Source organism: Meles meles, chromosome 3 (genome assembly GCF_922984935.1).
Source record: "Meles meles chromosome 3, mMelMel3.1 paternal haplotype, whole genome shotgun sequence".
NCBI classification, from domain to species: Eukaryota; Metazoa; Chordata; class Mammalia; order Carnivora; family Mustelidae; genus Meles; species Meles meles.
In genome coordinates this window covers 102,262,198-102,278,886 of record NC_060068.1, presented here as the reverse complement: position 1 = coordinate 102,278,886, position 16,689 = coordinate 102,262,198, and positions in this window count along the sequence as shown.

Here is a 16,689-nt window from a genome sequence, read left to right as displayed (position 1 = left end):
GCTTAGACCAGGGTAGCAGCAGTGGATGTGGAAAGATGCATTCTGACTCTCAACATATTTTGAAGACACCTAAGAAAATTCTCGAAAGGCTGGAGATGTGGGATATGAGAGATGAAGTCAAATTTGACTCTAAAAGTTTTATTCTGGACACTTGGAAGGATGGGGTTGCTATCAAGTGAGGAGGGGAAAAGTGAAGTTGGGAGGTGGGGGCAGGTTTAGGGCAGGGATCAGGGGTTCAGTTTTAGATATGTTTAGTTGAGATCTCCAATAGATGTCAAACAGGTAGTTAGAGTGTGCCTCCTAATTTTGATATATTCTTACATAAACACTGTGAGGGATGGTAGATGGCTTAATAAACTGTATATGTATATATGAATGAATGAATAAATACTACGAGTAGAAAAAACACAGTTAAAACAAATATTTTTTTAAATTAGGGAAAATGTTACTAAGAACAGAAACTAACATTTGTATATCCTTTCCCGTTTGCAAATTGCTCTTCATCTGCCTTTGTTTAACTATTTCATAAGTCAGGGATCTGTAAATTCTATATCTATGCTACGGTGAGAAAACAAAACTAGTGAGGTTTAATCATATAACCAAGCTCACCAGACAAAAAAGGAAAATGGATTCCAACCCCAGTCTTCTGTCCCCAAATCCAAAGCCCCTTCACTACAGAGAGTTCTCAGGGATGTGTATGTTTATCTGAAGATTGATGGATGTAATCCCACTGCTATTCAGAAATTATATCAGACTCAGCATCAAAAAGTTAGCAGGTCACACTTTGTCAACTACCAATATCTTTCCATTTCAAACAGCTGACAAAGTTTGAAACTGACTTTCCAAGATAGAGCTATCCCACAATCCTTCTGTAAAAATGCTAGATACCCCGCACTCCTGTCAGTGAAACAGTGCTGATTGGAGCACCCACCTACCACAGAAAATGATCATGTTTACTCTCCACCAACAGCGCAGTCTGGAAGGCAGCACATTTGCAGCTTTATTTCCACCTGTCTCACCAATACTTTGTGAGATCTCCAATGTGCTGTGCCACAACTTTTCTAGGACACAGATTTGGCGGAAGTAAAATGAAGGGTGGAGAGTTGATGGTCTCAAGATGGCACCACATGGTGGTTAGACTGTACATGGGCTCTGAAGTCAGACAAAACTGGATTCAAATACCAATCCCACCACAAACTAGGTACGTTAGCTTGGGCAATTACCTTTAAGGCTTCATTTGGTCACCACTCCAATGTTAATAATGCCTACATCACAGCACTATTGCATGAATTAAAGGGTATAATGTATGGAAAGTACAGAGGTTGGCTAGCCTAAGAGGTCAGTCAAGTTGGTGTCTACTATAACTATTAGAATACTGTGTATCCTTGTCTTTCAAGGAATGTGTGGTACCTGTAACAGACAACACAGTTGTCTATGTCCTCGAAATATCTCATTTCTCTAACTTACTGACTCACTCACAACCTGTACCTTTTCCTGCTCTGTATCTTGGTTTACTGATCTTTAAAATGGGTAACACACCACTTCCTGCTTCCTTTATAAACATGCAGGATGTTTAAGAACTACTATATTATTCATATGCCTCGTTCCCTAATATTGTTACCTTACTCCTTCTTATTACATCATTAACTAGAATTAGGCCCCTTGAAAAATCCTTTATCTTTTAATTAGAAAGAAATACATACAGTCAGCCAGCTAAGTGTTAAATACAGCAAATTACAGCATTGGTATAATAGGCAAAGCTGTTTCCAGCAACAAAGGTCAGTTAAAACTAAGAACTGCTTATGAAAGCACATACTATTTCCAGTAATATACAAATATAGATGCTCTGGGTGGCACCTTAGTTGCTCCTGTAGTGAACAACACTGTTGCCCAGAAAAGAAAAGGTATTTTCTTAACTGAGTACAAAGCAGATAAAGAACAGCCTAGACAATAGATACACTAAGGCCAACACCTGACTACAGAACTGTAGTTGTGTGCCTAATTGTGGGTTAAGGAACCAGGACAAAGGTTTCCCAACAATGGGTAACTACAAAAAGAATGTGGGTGCTGCTCTCCATGATTTAGGCAAACCAAGTACAGTCTTTTGGCTCTTGCTGACATGGTCTGCTTCTCAGAATTAGGAGAATTTCTTGTGCTTACTACATTGCCTTGGAACTGGTCCTGAATGCGTGTTTGTTGGGTGAGCAAGGGGAATAATCCAGTTCATTTGAGTTCTATGCTTTATTTGAATCTCCAATAAAGCATGACCATGGTCTGCCCTCTATTAGAGCTACTCATGCATGGGCTGTATTCTATCCAGACTGGAGAGAGTAGCAGGCAAGGTGCAGTCATTCTGGAACCCCAAATACCTTGAATTTAATAGGAACATAATACATATTTTTGCTATTATGTTAGACTGAATGGCTTTTAAATGCCTTAGCATGACCCTAGGGGAGTTGACACCCAATCTTTTCTTTAGCTGCATCCATGAAGAGCCTCCCTGGGTTCCCCTGTCATTGCTCACCAGAGATTTCCAGAGCACCATTCTCTGCAACTCAGGCGGGCAGAAATACTGATGACCCAGGCAACACTGTTGCCCTCAAGGAACTCACACCCTGAGGGCAAAGAGATGACACACAAAGAGACAAATAGGAGACAGAGCTAAATGTGACCACACAGTAGCAAAGAGGTAAAACCCCAGAGTGAGAGGATACTGCCGCACAAGGTGCTTGTTATTTAGGAAAAGTATTGAACGGAACATTTTATTTATTTATTTATTTATTTATTTATTTATTTAATTTCATTCCAATATGGATTTTATTTTTTTCAATATTTAATTTTTTATAAATATATAATGTATTATTAGCCCCAGGGGTACAGGTCTGTGAATCACCAGGTTTACACACTTCACAGCACTCACCATAGCACATACCCTCCCCAATGTCCATAACCCCACCACCCTCTCCCTACGCTGAACATTTTTTTTTAAGATTTTATTTTTTAATTTATTTATTTTACAGACAGAGATGACAAGTAGGCAGAGAGTCAGGCAGAGAGAGAGGTGGGGGGGAAGCAGGCTCCCTGCTTAGCAGAGAGCCCAATGCAGGGCTCGATCCCAGGACCCTGGGATCATGACCTGAGCCGAAGGCAGAAGCTTTAACCCACTGAGCCACCCAGGCACCCCTACACTAAACATTTTAAAGATAAAAATGCGAGAACTCCACTTATAAAAAGTATATATAGCCAGTAACTCTTGATGCAACTTATCCTGATTCCCTACTACGATACCTAAGAAGACAGAAAAAAAAAAAAAAAGAAAAGAAAACTAGCCACATTAAAGACTAATACTGAAAGGAAGGCCATGGCTAGACTCAAGGATGATTTTCCACAATACCTAAGATCAAGGGAGGTGGCTTAGAAAACTCAGTTAGGAAAAACTGTATCCATACTTTACCTCTTAAAGCAGACTTTTCAATTATAGAAAGATGGTACAAAGAACTATCCTTCCACCACTGTCTTCTACCTGGTTCAAAAACCTGGAATCTATACCAGATGGAAAGCCAGTCACCCTTTGATGCATGGCTACATTTGAAGATCATCCTTTCTCCCATGTTTCTATATCCATTTGCAAACAACTTTCATAAAATAACAGGCAAGAATGGAATGGCTGGGACTGGTTTTGTTACGTTGCATCCTGAGATATCATTCCTATAAAGATAGAAAAACCCTAAGAATAATGTATGCTAACAATTGTGGTTTTAAGTAGTGCATTTGGGTTAGACTATCAAGGACCAGACAGTGTATGTAGGAGAAAATGTTATCCCCAGATAACAGAGCCACACTAAATGTTTGGTTATTTGACACTTGGAATTGAGTCGCAAGTTAGAAGAATTTAGAATAGAGTTTCATCAGTAACCAAGGGAATAATGGTAAGGACAAGGGAAATCCATGCAATCTTCCCACAAACAACTGCCATGTTCCAAAAGATCTCCTCTTGATTGAGAATGAATAAAGAGGACCTAAAACAGACCCAGGGTTCTATGCAAAAATACTGCAGGGGTGCCTGGGTGACTCAGTGGGGAGCCTGCTTTAGATTCTCTCTCCTCCCTCAGTCCCACCCCTGCTTCTTCTCTCTCTCAAAAAAATAAATATCTTTAAAAAAAAAATACTTCAAAACAATGGAAAGTAAAAACCACCCTGATGTTTGAGAAGAACAGATGTCTAAAAACTATTTCTAAGGAATTCCAAAGAAAATTTTTGATTATCATGTAACTTCATTAATAGGACATTAGAAGACATGATCTAAACGAGTAGCAGCAGAAAGTTACCAAGAGAATGAGCGGAGATGAAAAGACAGCTGTATAATACAATTAAGAACTGCCAGGACACCAAAACTGTAGTAATATCATCAAAATCTTCACTAGAGATAGTGAAATCAGGCTTGTCAGGAAGGAAAGTTGAATCAGTAATGTGAAGGATGCACTTAGAAATGCTCTCTGAGGATGCAGGGGAAATATATAAAAAGATTAAAGGATGAAAAAAGTAGGTGGTGTACGGGGTAAAAAAAGAACAGAGATGCCTGAGAATTGCAGGGATTCTCAAGAAGCCAGCTAGAATGAATAACTCCAGCGTATGAATCTGAGGAACAAATAATTGTGGGTAAAGGAAAACTTCCAGAGATGAGAGAAAAAATGGAATGGCATCATAGAAAAATGGTGAATAATAGTAATCAGAAAGGTTTCTTGAGCATCTACTGTCAGGTATTTGTCTAAACATTTTATTCATATTGAAGTTCATATACTCACGACTATGCAGAATTATGGTCTCCACTTTACAGAGAAGGCAACTGACTCACAGGTTAACTAACTTTGCCCATGGTCAAAGAGGCAAAGAGCAAAGCCAGGGCCAGATGCCAGGAGGTCTGGTTCCAGAGCCAATGATTCTAACTATAACCCTTTAATAATGATATGGAGTCTATGTCTAGCTAAATCTCAGCAAATATTGGTAATTACCTAGGTAAAGAAAAAACTTAAACAAAAATACTCAGACAAAAATAAACAAAAACAAGCAAACAAAACAAGTCCTCTGCAAGGACTAAAAATCAAGGTGACCTAGTATGGCTGAATTTTCAGAGAAACAATTGCACTCACACACATCAAATCAGTTTGTAGAGTGTGACCTACCCTAGGAATTGCATTTCTAAGATTCCAACTTAAGGCAGTAATCAATGATTTTATATATACAGGTATATATGTATATATAAATACACATTATATAAAATATATCAATTTATACATATGATGTATAATTTACATAAAAATGATATTTATCACAGTTATTTATAATATCAAAACTCCAATGACAAGTGCCCAACAACTAACATACACTTCAGTAACCTATGTTTGATTTGTGCGATGAAATTATTATATGGTCATTTAAATTGTTTTTGGAAGAGTTTCAATGACATGGAAAAAAGTCCCTGGTATTTTTTTTTTAATATTTCATTTATTTGACAGAGAGAAATCATAACTAGGCAGAGAGGCAGGCAGAGAGAAAGGAGGAAGCAGGCTCCCCGCGGAGCAGAGAGCCCAATGTGGGGCTCGATCCCAGGACCCTGGGATCATGACCTGAGCCGAAGGCAGAGGCTTTAACCCACTGAGCCACCCAGGCGCCCCAGTCCCTGGTATTTTAAGAGTATGAACAAGAACTGAAACACTGCATATAGTTAGATCCCAATTTTTATGATTAAAAATGTGTACTAACAGTGATTATCTCAGAGTGGTGAGAATTCAGGTGAATTTTTGTTTCACTTCTAAATTTTTTCATATAATAATAATGCATAGTTTTAAAGAGTGTTTAAATAATAGTCAATTATAAGTAATCATTTTATAATCAATAGCAAATAGCACCCTAATAATCTTTGTAAATACTCTTTGTAAATAATATCTGTGCAAATACTCTGTAAATAATCAACAGCAAACATCAATCTAAGTAAAGAGAGTATCAGTGACAATAAATCAAGGACCTTTGACCCAGAAGTTCTTTGTAAGTGAGAGAATAATGATGATAAATCAAGGACTTTTGGCCGAGTAGCTTATTTTAAGTGACTCTGCCTTCATTAGCTGGAGGGTTTTACATCTAGTTCTTAACCTTTGTAAATTTTCCACACTTAAAAAATGGTTTGTCCTGGGGTACCTGGGTGGCTCAGTGGGTTAAAACTTCTGCATTAGGCTCAGCTCATGATCTAATAGTCCTAGGATGGAGCCCCAAAGGCTCTCGGCTCAGCAGGGAGCCTGCTTCCCCCTCCCATTCCCCTCTCTGTGCCTGCCTCTCTGCCTACTTGTGATCTCTGTCAAATAAGTAAATAAAAACCCTTAAAAAAACATGTAAAAAAAATGGTTTCTCCTTCTGGAACAATGGAGGCTACTGTCTTTCTTTCTCACTATTACCCTTTTCCAAAGAACCAAATGAAAGTAATACAAGTTATTTGTAATCTGTCAGCTTTACCAATGCAAAGTACTGTATAGAGGTGGAATCTGTTTTATTTGGGGGATTCCAGCACCCTTTGAATGTTCTCCCTGTGTTTGAATAATTGCCCACCTGAGTCTGTACCTCTCTAAGACAAGAGACTGGATATTCACTTTCAAAATCTCTCCTGCAGTTGGACCACAGGCAGGTGACAAGGACTCACCAATCAGATGCTCCCATATATGACTTGGATTGGATGCTAGGGACACATAGACACAGGCACAGAGAAATTCCTTCTGGTGTAACAGTGGAGGCCAGCTTCCAGGGACAGCAGAGGAAGCGGCTCTAGGTAGGGCCCATGCACTGAACACTGGGGAGTCTACTGCAGCCCTCAGAGATTAAGTCAAGACTTTCCCCCATCTGTGTCATGTCCATGCCTGTGTGTTAGCTAGAAGTGCTAAATAAATTACTTTTTAAACTCGCTAGAGTGGATTCTGCCTTGGCCCCAAAGAACACCGTGAATTTGCGGTGGATTCTAGCTCATTATCAACAAAAGTCACATTTTCTTTCTAAGCCTCAGTCTCTATATACAATATCTCATTTGATGACAATAACCCTATGGGATTGGATCTGTCTTCTGCAAAGACCCCATTCATACTCCATTAAGGCAACACAAATGCAAATGCCTTCTTCATTCTCTCCTTAAATTTACACTCATTAAGCTATCTCTCCCCTTCCCTTTGATTTGCAAGAATGTGCAAATTTGGGCAATGGGATTGCAGTGAATCAGAATCCTAGAATTTGGGGGCTGGGTAGCATTTTAAAGAATTTCTAGCTCAACCACTCCTCTGATAGATGAGAAGGCAACACTGGGAACTTGTATGTTGACACTGTATTTCCAATCCATCCAAGTAGATGAAATTTTCCTGGCCCTGTGTATTGCCACAGATGTGGAGTAAAATGTGAAATTAACCAGTTGTTTTGTCTACGTGTCACCTAACTTGAGAACTCATAATACTAAAGACAGAGGGTTTTAGCAGTTCATATACTCGAGAAGCTCATCCCAAACACCCATTCTAGAATATAGCAGACATAACAGTCTTGTGGGTCATTTTTCCTTACGAAAACTGGCCTGGTACTTCACTTTTCCCAATCACTGGCACCTTCACTGACAAGATGATATCTAACAGTTCAAAAAGAATTGCTAAAAGAGCCATGTTTGTTAATAACACCAAACTGTATTACCCAAATTGTTATACATTGAACCTTAGGCAGTTTCTCCAAAGTGAACTGTTGACTAACTTGCCTAGAGTCTCCAGGCTTCTACTTAAATTTTTCTTTGTATACTTATAATTACACACTTCTCTCCGAATTGTTGTCCTTTGCCCTGGGTAGCATTCCACACTAAATGTAACATGGAGGCCCTGTCCCTTAGGCTTACCTAAGATCTTTTACCGTGGGCTCTAATTTTCTGGTTGAGGGCTCCCAGTCAGTGACCACATTTGCTTTCAGAGCATCACATTTCTTCTCATTTTATGAATGTGGCCTAACACAGATGCCAATTGGCACCGTGGGAAGACGCTGAGGGCAAAGAAAGGCTTTGGAGATGAAGACCACAAACTGGGCTCAGACTCAGAAACCTTCCAATGCTCTGCTTTCAGCAGCAAAACATGGCGTTCCCATCTATTCTTAGAACCACCACCTCAGAGAAGATTTACATCATCCTTTTGAAGCAGACATTCTGGGGATGGGATTTTAGAGTGGACCCTCACTCCCCCGGGAACTATTTAGGTCCATCAGTTGTGATCTGCCACCTGTGCAGAGTACCTTTGTGTGCCCATGTATGCATGTACACATGCACACATATGCATGATTAAACAGCACTAGTCTGCTAGTCCACATGGGGACAAATTTATCCTCAATTCTTCCTTCCCTTGCCTCTGCATTCTGGCTTGGTCCTCAGTCCTAAGGGGCACTTCTCACACTGCCCAGGACAGTAGGGCTCTCATGCTCCCCTCTCAATTGCCAAATAGAAATTTCCTCTCCGAATTGAAAAGTCATTCACACTATAACACTCAGACTTGATCCTGCTAGTCCTGTTACATTCTAAACTTCTCGTATTTCTTCCTCATTCCTCCATGACTCAGGCACCTGACTTTTCCTTTCCTCTAGCACTCCTTCCATCATCATGACTGGAGGCTTTAGCCTCCACATGAGGGCCCATCTACCATTTTGGTGTCTTAGTTCCCTAGCTCAAATGATTGTTTCTCTACCTCACTTCAGATGTCCTTTCACATGGTCACTATCTAGATTTCTCAAGACCAGAAACTGTGTGAGTTTTCTATCATATTACAATCTCTATCTCTATCACATCACACCTTTATGTCCTAAGCCTTTTCTTTATCCAGCCCAAATCCCATGATGCACCACAAAAATAATCTCCTTAAAAATCTCTAACACTTTTTTACCTCATTCTTTCCATTATATTTGCCTGGAAAACACCAACCATAACTACACTCAATTATACTTTAAAGGTACATTGTTTCCTATACAGATACATTTTACTAGAGGATGTTAGATAACCATACTAACTAGACTCACTTCAAATTGATAATTATGAATCTCAGATGGGCGTTCAATACTGAAAGACGATTCTATGAATCTCTCTAGTAAAATTAGTTTTTCCACTCAAGATAGCTTTTCATACTTTCTTTTTCCTCAAATCCCATACCTTTTCTCCTATCTCTGTTTATGACTTTGCCTCAGATTTTGTAGAGAGAAATGGTCAAAGAGTCTCATTCTCCCACTCTCAATTCTGCCAACCTGCCTACAACATACATTCCATATATGCCTATGAAAATGGAAGTTGCGCTCCTGCTTCCATCAAAGAGAACACCTCTCTCATGCACTGGATCCTATCTCATTTCACCTTCTCATGTACTTTGAGGCTATGTCTTTTCTTCTGTTTTAAGTGAAGGATAATTGAAGGCGAATGTCTTAGCTGACACGATTGAGAGCCAAACTTGATCTATAAATTTAAAATGCTAATTAAATCTGGGCATCATTAACATAATTCTAACATATACATATTTATTCATTTGCCAATCTTCTGCAGGACAAAGACTGCATTTCTGGCTCACCTTTGGCATACACTGTATCTTCTGTGAATTCTAGTTTTGGTTTTTTTAAGTACAGTGAGAACTGAAAGATATTTAAAGATGATGTGAGGTCACTGTCCTACTTTTACAAATTCTCCCAACTTTTATAGTTGCCTTGCCCATAACAATGGAACAGCAACTTTTTTAGCAACTTGCTAAAATGTCTTTCCAAAGCATTCAGCTAATTTTGCATAAAAACATTTTTTTGCATTATTTATTTTATGTAATATTTCATTAAATTACATAATCACAGTAATGAGTACAATAGGCTGTATTCGTCTCCTAGGGCCACCACCAAAAAATACCACAGACTGGGGAGCTTAAAAAACAGAAATTTATTTCTCACGGTTCTGGAGGCTGAAGTCCAAGGTCAAAGTGTTGGCAGGTTTAGTTTCCCTTGAACTTCTCTCTGGCATGTAGATGGCCACCTTCTGGCTGTATTTGCACATAGACTTTTTTTCCTCTGTGTGCATGCTCTAGGTGTTTCTTCCTCTTCTTAGAAGGACAGCAGTTCTATTGGAGTAGGCCCCCACCTTCTGACCTCATTTAACCCTGCATTTCCTCTTTTCCCCTAACATCCTATATCCAATTCATCAGGAAGCCCTGTCAGGTCTTCTCCAGAATCCTGAATCCTACCACGGCTTGCATCTCCAAGCTACCCCCACTCTGTTTCAGCTGCTGATCTTTCCTCTGGGTCACTCCAAGGCCTCTGTCATCTTCCTGCCTCTATTCTTTCTAGTATACTCCCTATAGCCTGTCTTCTAAATGGAAGGATGTAAATCAGATCACATCACTCCCCTACTATAAAATTCTCTGATGGTTTCCTTTTTTTTTTTTTTTAAGATCCATTTATTTTGAGAGAGAAAGAGAACAAGAACAGGAAAAGAGAAGAGGGAGAGAGAGAATCTGAAGCAGACTTCCTAATGAGCACAGAGCCCAACACAGGGCTCAATTCTATCATCCTAAGATCATGACCCAAGCAGAAATCAAGAGTCAGATGCTCAACTGACTGAGCCACCCAGGCACCCTATCTAATTTTTGAATGAAATCTAAATTGCCACTCTGGACTAAAAGATGATCTGACCTCTACTGACTTTCTGGTCTCATGTTTCTTCTTTCTTTCCACCATCTAGCTTTCAGCCACAAAGACCTTCTCTCTGCCCCCTCAACACACCAAGCTGATTCTCTTCTCAGAGCCTTCTTCTTCCTGGAGTGTTATTTTTCCAGATCTTTGCAGATTTACCTTCTATTCACTTGGCTACCAATTTGCATGCCATCTCCTCAGAGAAGCCATACCAGGCTACCCTAAAGCCACCTGCCTGAGCCTACTTACCATTTTATCTTTTATGTGACACTTATCAGTATCACACATTATCTTTTTTATGTATTTATTTACATGTCTTATTTTCTATCTCTCCACTTGAATGTGACCTCCCTGAGTGTAGTTTCTGTATGCCTTGCTCACTAGTATATCCAGACTCCCTAACAGAATGACTTGCCATAGGAGATAAACAATAAAGAGTTCACTTTTGATTGAATAAATGCAGATGATTCCTGTGATTAATTATATTGCATTTTTTTTTTCTGAGAGCAGAAAAATCTTGAGCCAAAGGAATTTCATTTTTTTTTTACATGGAATTGAAGGTGTTGGTATGTTGTCGAAGAGGAAGAGAGAAGAAGCAGGTGATTGGCTGGACCAATCAGGCCATGTGCACTGTCCTGGTTTGCTTCCATCTTGCCTTCATTTTTCTGCTTGAGGGAGTTCAGTCCTGATGAGTTGGCAACTTGGACTTACATGTCAATCCTGTTCCCCATGATTTTCTAGAACACCTTTATACTTGCTATCTTCCCATTGCTCCTCAGATATCTCACTGGGAATTCCTTTTCGACAGGCCCTCAAAACAAGCTACCTATTTGTGGGGTCCAGTGCAAAAAGAAAATGTGAGAATTTTTGTTCAAAATTACAAGTTTCAAGATGATGATAGCAGAGCATTAAACCAAGAGTGGGTCCCTTCTAAGGACAAGGTTCTAGGTGACTGCACAGGTCATACGCCTACAAAGTCAGTCCATTGGGTCCTTCTTCTCCAGTCTATAGGCTCATTTTCTCCCCCACACATCCTCTAACACACCTTAATTCTTCCCTCCATCCTGTATTCTCTCTCCTGATTCTAATTCCAAATGCAACATAATCCAATGTGTGAAAGGCAAAATGAAGATGAGAAAATAATGAGCCGAGGGATCTGGGAACTTGAAACATCAGGGAGTAAGAGTGAAACACAAAGTGTGGCAGGTATAAAAATAAAAATGCTTGCTCACACTGGGGCAGGTAGCATTCACCCATAGCTTAACAATCCCTGGATTTGTACATTTTGATATCTTCATAATTCTCCCAATTAGTTTTGTTCATTAAAAGGATTAGACACATAGTGGAAAAATGGTGCTTGGTATCTATTGTGGCCATGGATCTTTTTTTTTAAACAGCCTAGCAAGGGAAAATCCATCTTGTTATTCCAGATTCCCTCAGTCCATCCTCCTTCATCTGTACACGAACTGAGCTGTACAATTTTCCACTGTTTCTTTCCGCTGGGAGGGATTCATTCCGAAACTGAGTTCACACATGAGGAATGAAGCACAGCTCGCTGCCAGCAGGCCTGGAGTTTGGCTCTTTTTAGTGCATCCAGGACTTGAGCAAAGCTGAGAGAAAACTAAAGAAATGAAGTAAAATCTTGGGGCAACCAGAGCAAACTGTATGGACTCAGAGACCTTTGTGTCAGTGCCTTACTTTCAATGGCCACCTACATCTGATAGGTCAAATGTAATTTTCTCCTCTTCCCTCCTGGCATTTCTTCAAACGACATGTGTCACCACTGTGAGGTAGTCAGGTCACTGGAAGTAATGTTTTCAATTCTTTAAGGTTTTCAGTGAGGCACATTTCATATGAAAAACAAATAGGCTACTTCTTTCTTTCTTTTTGGGACATCACAGCTGCTTCTCTCCTTTTCCCCTGACTTCCCAGCAATTTTTTTTTTTTTAAACACAGTCTGGTTCTGACCTATTTTGGTGACTTGGATCACCATGGAGATGACTGATTTCCTAATTTAAAATATCTTCTGCCCAATTCAAGCTATCCATTTACTTCAACCGTGAAAGCTGGCACTGAGAGAATATTTTTGAGAGCCAAAAAACTAGCATGCAAATTATCTGAGGTGACATTGAGACGTAGCCACTGCAGCTTGGCACCATCTGGTCTACAGTAAACCTTAGCTCTCAAGTGCAGGGAGCTATTTCAGCTTGTTTTCAGCAATGACCCACCTCTTGTTCCTTCTGATACTGGATGGATCCTCATCCAAAGTTTGAACTGATGTCAGGACCTGAGCTCTTTCTCTAGCCCCCGCTGTTGGGGGGTTGGTTGATGGTCTGCAGGAACTTCGAAGACTGTGAGAGGCACTTTGCTAAGTGAGTAAGTATGACATGCCTTTGGTCACTTCAGACCCCATTCACCATGAAGCAGAAAGAGTCTGAGTCACCAATCGGCCAATAAGAGCAAGCTATTCAAACTAGAGAAAACAGAAGCAGAACATTTCTTGAACTGTTGTAAGAGAGTCTCACGGAATCCATAAGTAGGGACTGGACCTTAGGAGGCAGTCACCAGGCAGAGGCTCTCACCTCAGCTTTTCCTGTACTCCTCGGTCTAGTCAACTTACTCTCCCTCTCATTCGACATCAGCATATTCATTAAATAAAAGTGTGGACTTCGGATGTAGAGTTTGAATCCTAACTGTTCTGTGCCTCTTTCTCTTCTGTGAAATGGTATGTGGCAATAGTATCTACCTCATGGAGATTGTTTTAAGGATTAAATGAATTAATACATGTAAAATGCTTTGTATAATATTTTGCATCTATTAATGTCCTCTCAAACTAAGCTTTCTCTGCTTGTTTATCAATATTCATGATTCAAGCATGGAGATCCCCATTCAGATTTTTATAGATCAGGTCTGGATTAGGTCATAGATCAGGTCATGCTATACCACATGACAATTTCATATTCCCAGGGAGGTGGCCATTCCTGGTCCAATTTTCTGCGGTAAAGGGGGTTTATGTTGGGAACATATTAGCAGGAGCTAACGTTCATTGCACGGTAAGTACTGTTCTAAGCACTATACTCATTAAATTATAACAGCCCCAAATTGGTCACTGTGACTAACCTGGCTTGTCACATGAGGGCTATAGAGACAAAGACATGAAAGGAAAAGAGCTAACAATAACAGCGGTAGAACCAGAATTTGAGCACAGAACCCAGGGCCTTAAGTAGGCCATCCCAGTTTTGCTCCCAGTTACGAAGAGTACTCTTGGAAAGGAGACAAAGACAGGTTCAATATGAAGGGACTGTACACAGGGAATAATGACTAGCCTTGCTTGTACAGAAGAACTTAGAGGGCATACATCTTTGAAGAAGGCACAGTCTCTGTGTAAACTGATGTGAAATTCTGATGTGACCTAAAACCCGAGAAGTAGAATTATCGGACCCTAAGTCTCCATGGCCTTTGAGTGAGTCACTGGAATTACAGAGAAATTCAATACCACTGAGTCACACTAATGGAATTTGTATTTTGTTAAGCCCTTAAATACAATTATCTAGAGGCACCTGGTGGCTCAGTCGGTTAAGAATCTACCTTTGGCCAAGGTCATGATCCTGGGGTCCTAGGATGGAGCCTCACATCTGGCTCCCTGCTCAGCAGGGACCCTGCTTCTCCCTCTCCAATTCCCCCTGCTTGTGCTCTCTCTCTCTGTCAAATAAATAAAATCTTTAAGAAAAAAATACAATTATCTATAGGCATTTGTTAAAAATTCTCCTAAACATATGCATGTATTTATATGCATGCATTTGTATGAATGGATGTATATAATCCTGTTCATTTATCAATATAAATGTCTTATTCTGTGAGTTATGTAGGTGTGTATAATACCATGGAAATTCTTAAATCTAAATATCATATAAGGTTAAATTTAAAAGTTTTAAGTTTTGGGCTCATTTAAATTCCAGTGAAGATAAAAAATAAAATAACCCTGTAGTCACAGGGTTATAGACTCTGATTTTCAGCTTCAGAATCATCTATTCACCCTGATAAGAATAGAAAGAGAGATCTTTGACTTTTTATAGAGTGACATATTTCTCTTTTCCTCTGTGGATCTCTAGCCATCTTTATTTTTCCTCTCTCCAAAAAAAGAAAGCTTATTATAATTCCTTTACCTAACACTTCTCACCCCCACTGGCATCAAACAAATCTACCGCTTCTGAAATGCTTCTTTGTTGCACACACAAACCTTCTCTGTACATTAAGAATCAAATACTGAAAAATCATCTGCAGCATTTCTAGTTCCCATTAGATAACTTGACCCTTGAAAATGTGATCCAGCCTATTCAAAACATCCCAAGAATTTAATAACTTAAAAGAATCCACATTCAGTAGTGTTTTAAACTCCTTCAAATTCTTTAAGTAAAATTACTATGACCTAAGAGGGTTCAGATTTATTCTAAAAAGAGTTGACTGCCACCTGTGTCCAAAATGGATTTGGTGTGGAAGGAGAATGTAAGATAAGCAAAACTTATGCCTGCTTTCAAGGGCCTTAAAATTAAGAACAGAATTTAAGGTATTTATACAAGTTCATTATTCTGTATCCTTTCATTGTCATAGTACAGTTTTGAAAATCAGAATTTTTAATGGCTTAATGAGAAGATTTAAAGAAACACTAAAATGAGTCAGTCTTAATTACAATAAGAGAGTACAGGAAAAAATGGTCTAGCAGGGTACAGAAATACATTTACGGGACTAACATTACCATTCCTTATCAACCCTTCGGTTCTTGCCCATTGCCCAGAACTCTTTACTGCCTTGACCCTGTCATTTTAGATACTCAGAGGCAAAATCCTTGGAGGTTCCAATGGAGAGGCAATCCTTCTTGCATGACTTGACTTTGTTTTGCCTTCTTCTTCTTAGATCGAATTGTACCAAACTCTGCCCCCATGTCATACAAGGCACTTAATTCAATATCCTATCAATGAGCAGCATGGCAATAACATATAACTTCCACTATAAAGAAATAATATGCATGTGTATCAGCTTGAGCTCTTTTGTTGACAACAAACAGAGTAACCAAGCAACCCAGTTTGCCTCGGATTGAGAGGTCTCCCGGGGTACAGAACTTTGAGTGCCCTAACAAGCGACAGGAAACTCAACTCAAATTCTCAATTTAAAAGGAAAATCAGGGGCGCCTGGGTGGCTCAGTGGATTAAGCCACTGCCTTCGGCTCAGGTCATGATCTCAGGGTCCTGGGATCGAGCCCCGCATCAGGTTCTCTGCTCCGCAGGGAGCCTGCTTCCTCCTCTCTCTCTGCCTGCCTCTCTGCCTACTTGTGATCTCTCTCTCTGTCAAATAAATAAATAAAAAAAAAATAAAAGGAAAATCATTAACTTATGTAATGGCGAAAACAAATGGCTTCATGCACGACTAGATTCAGAAGACTGAAGATCACCGTGACACAGTCTCTTTCTATCTCTTGGCTATGTTCCCCAACTCCCACCCTATGCAGACTTTATTCTCTAACTCCACATGGTAACATCTCAGCTCTAGGCCTAAATCCTCCCAGATTCAAACATAGCAAAAGAGGTAATGCTTCTCTCTTCTATTCCCAACAATTTAAAAAAGATACAGTTTTTATTGGCTAAAGTTGGGCCACACATCCATCTTTGAACCAAACCCTGAGCCAAAAGGAAAGATGCTGATTAGTTTAGACCCAGGTGCCATGCCCACTTAGGCAGCCTGGACTACTTCTGCATCAAGCCCACCAAAACTGTGGGAACTAAGAAGGAATACATGAGAGGTTCTCCAAAGGAAACTCAAAAGGAGGGGAAAAAAAATGGATTCTGGAAAGCCAAAAAAAATTAATAATCCATACAACAATAATTGGTGGTATCCCTGAATCACCAGTACATGGAAGAGATCAGTTGAGAGCTATCGGCTTTAGAAAGTCTTGTATTTGGGAGAGATGTTGATGAGAAGGGA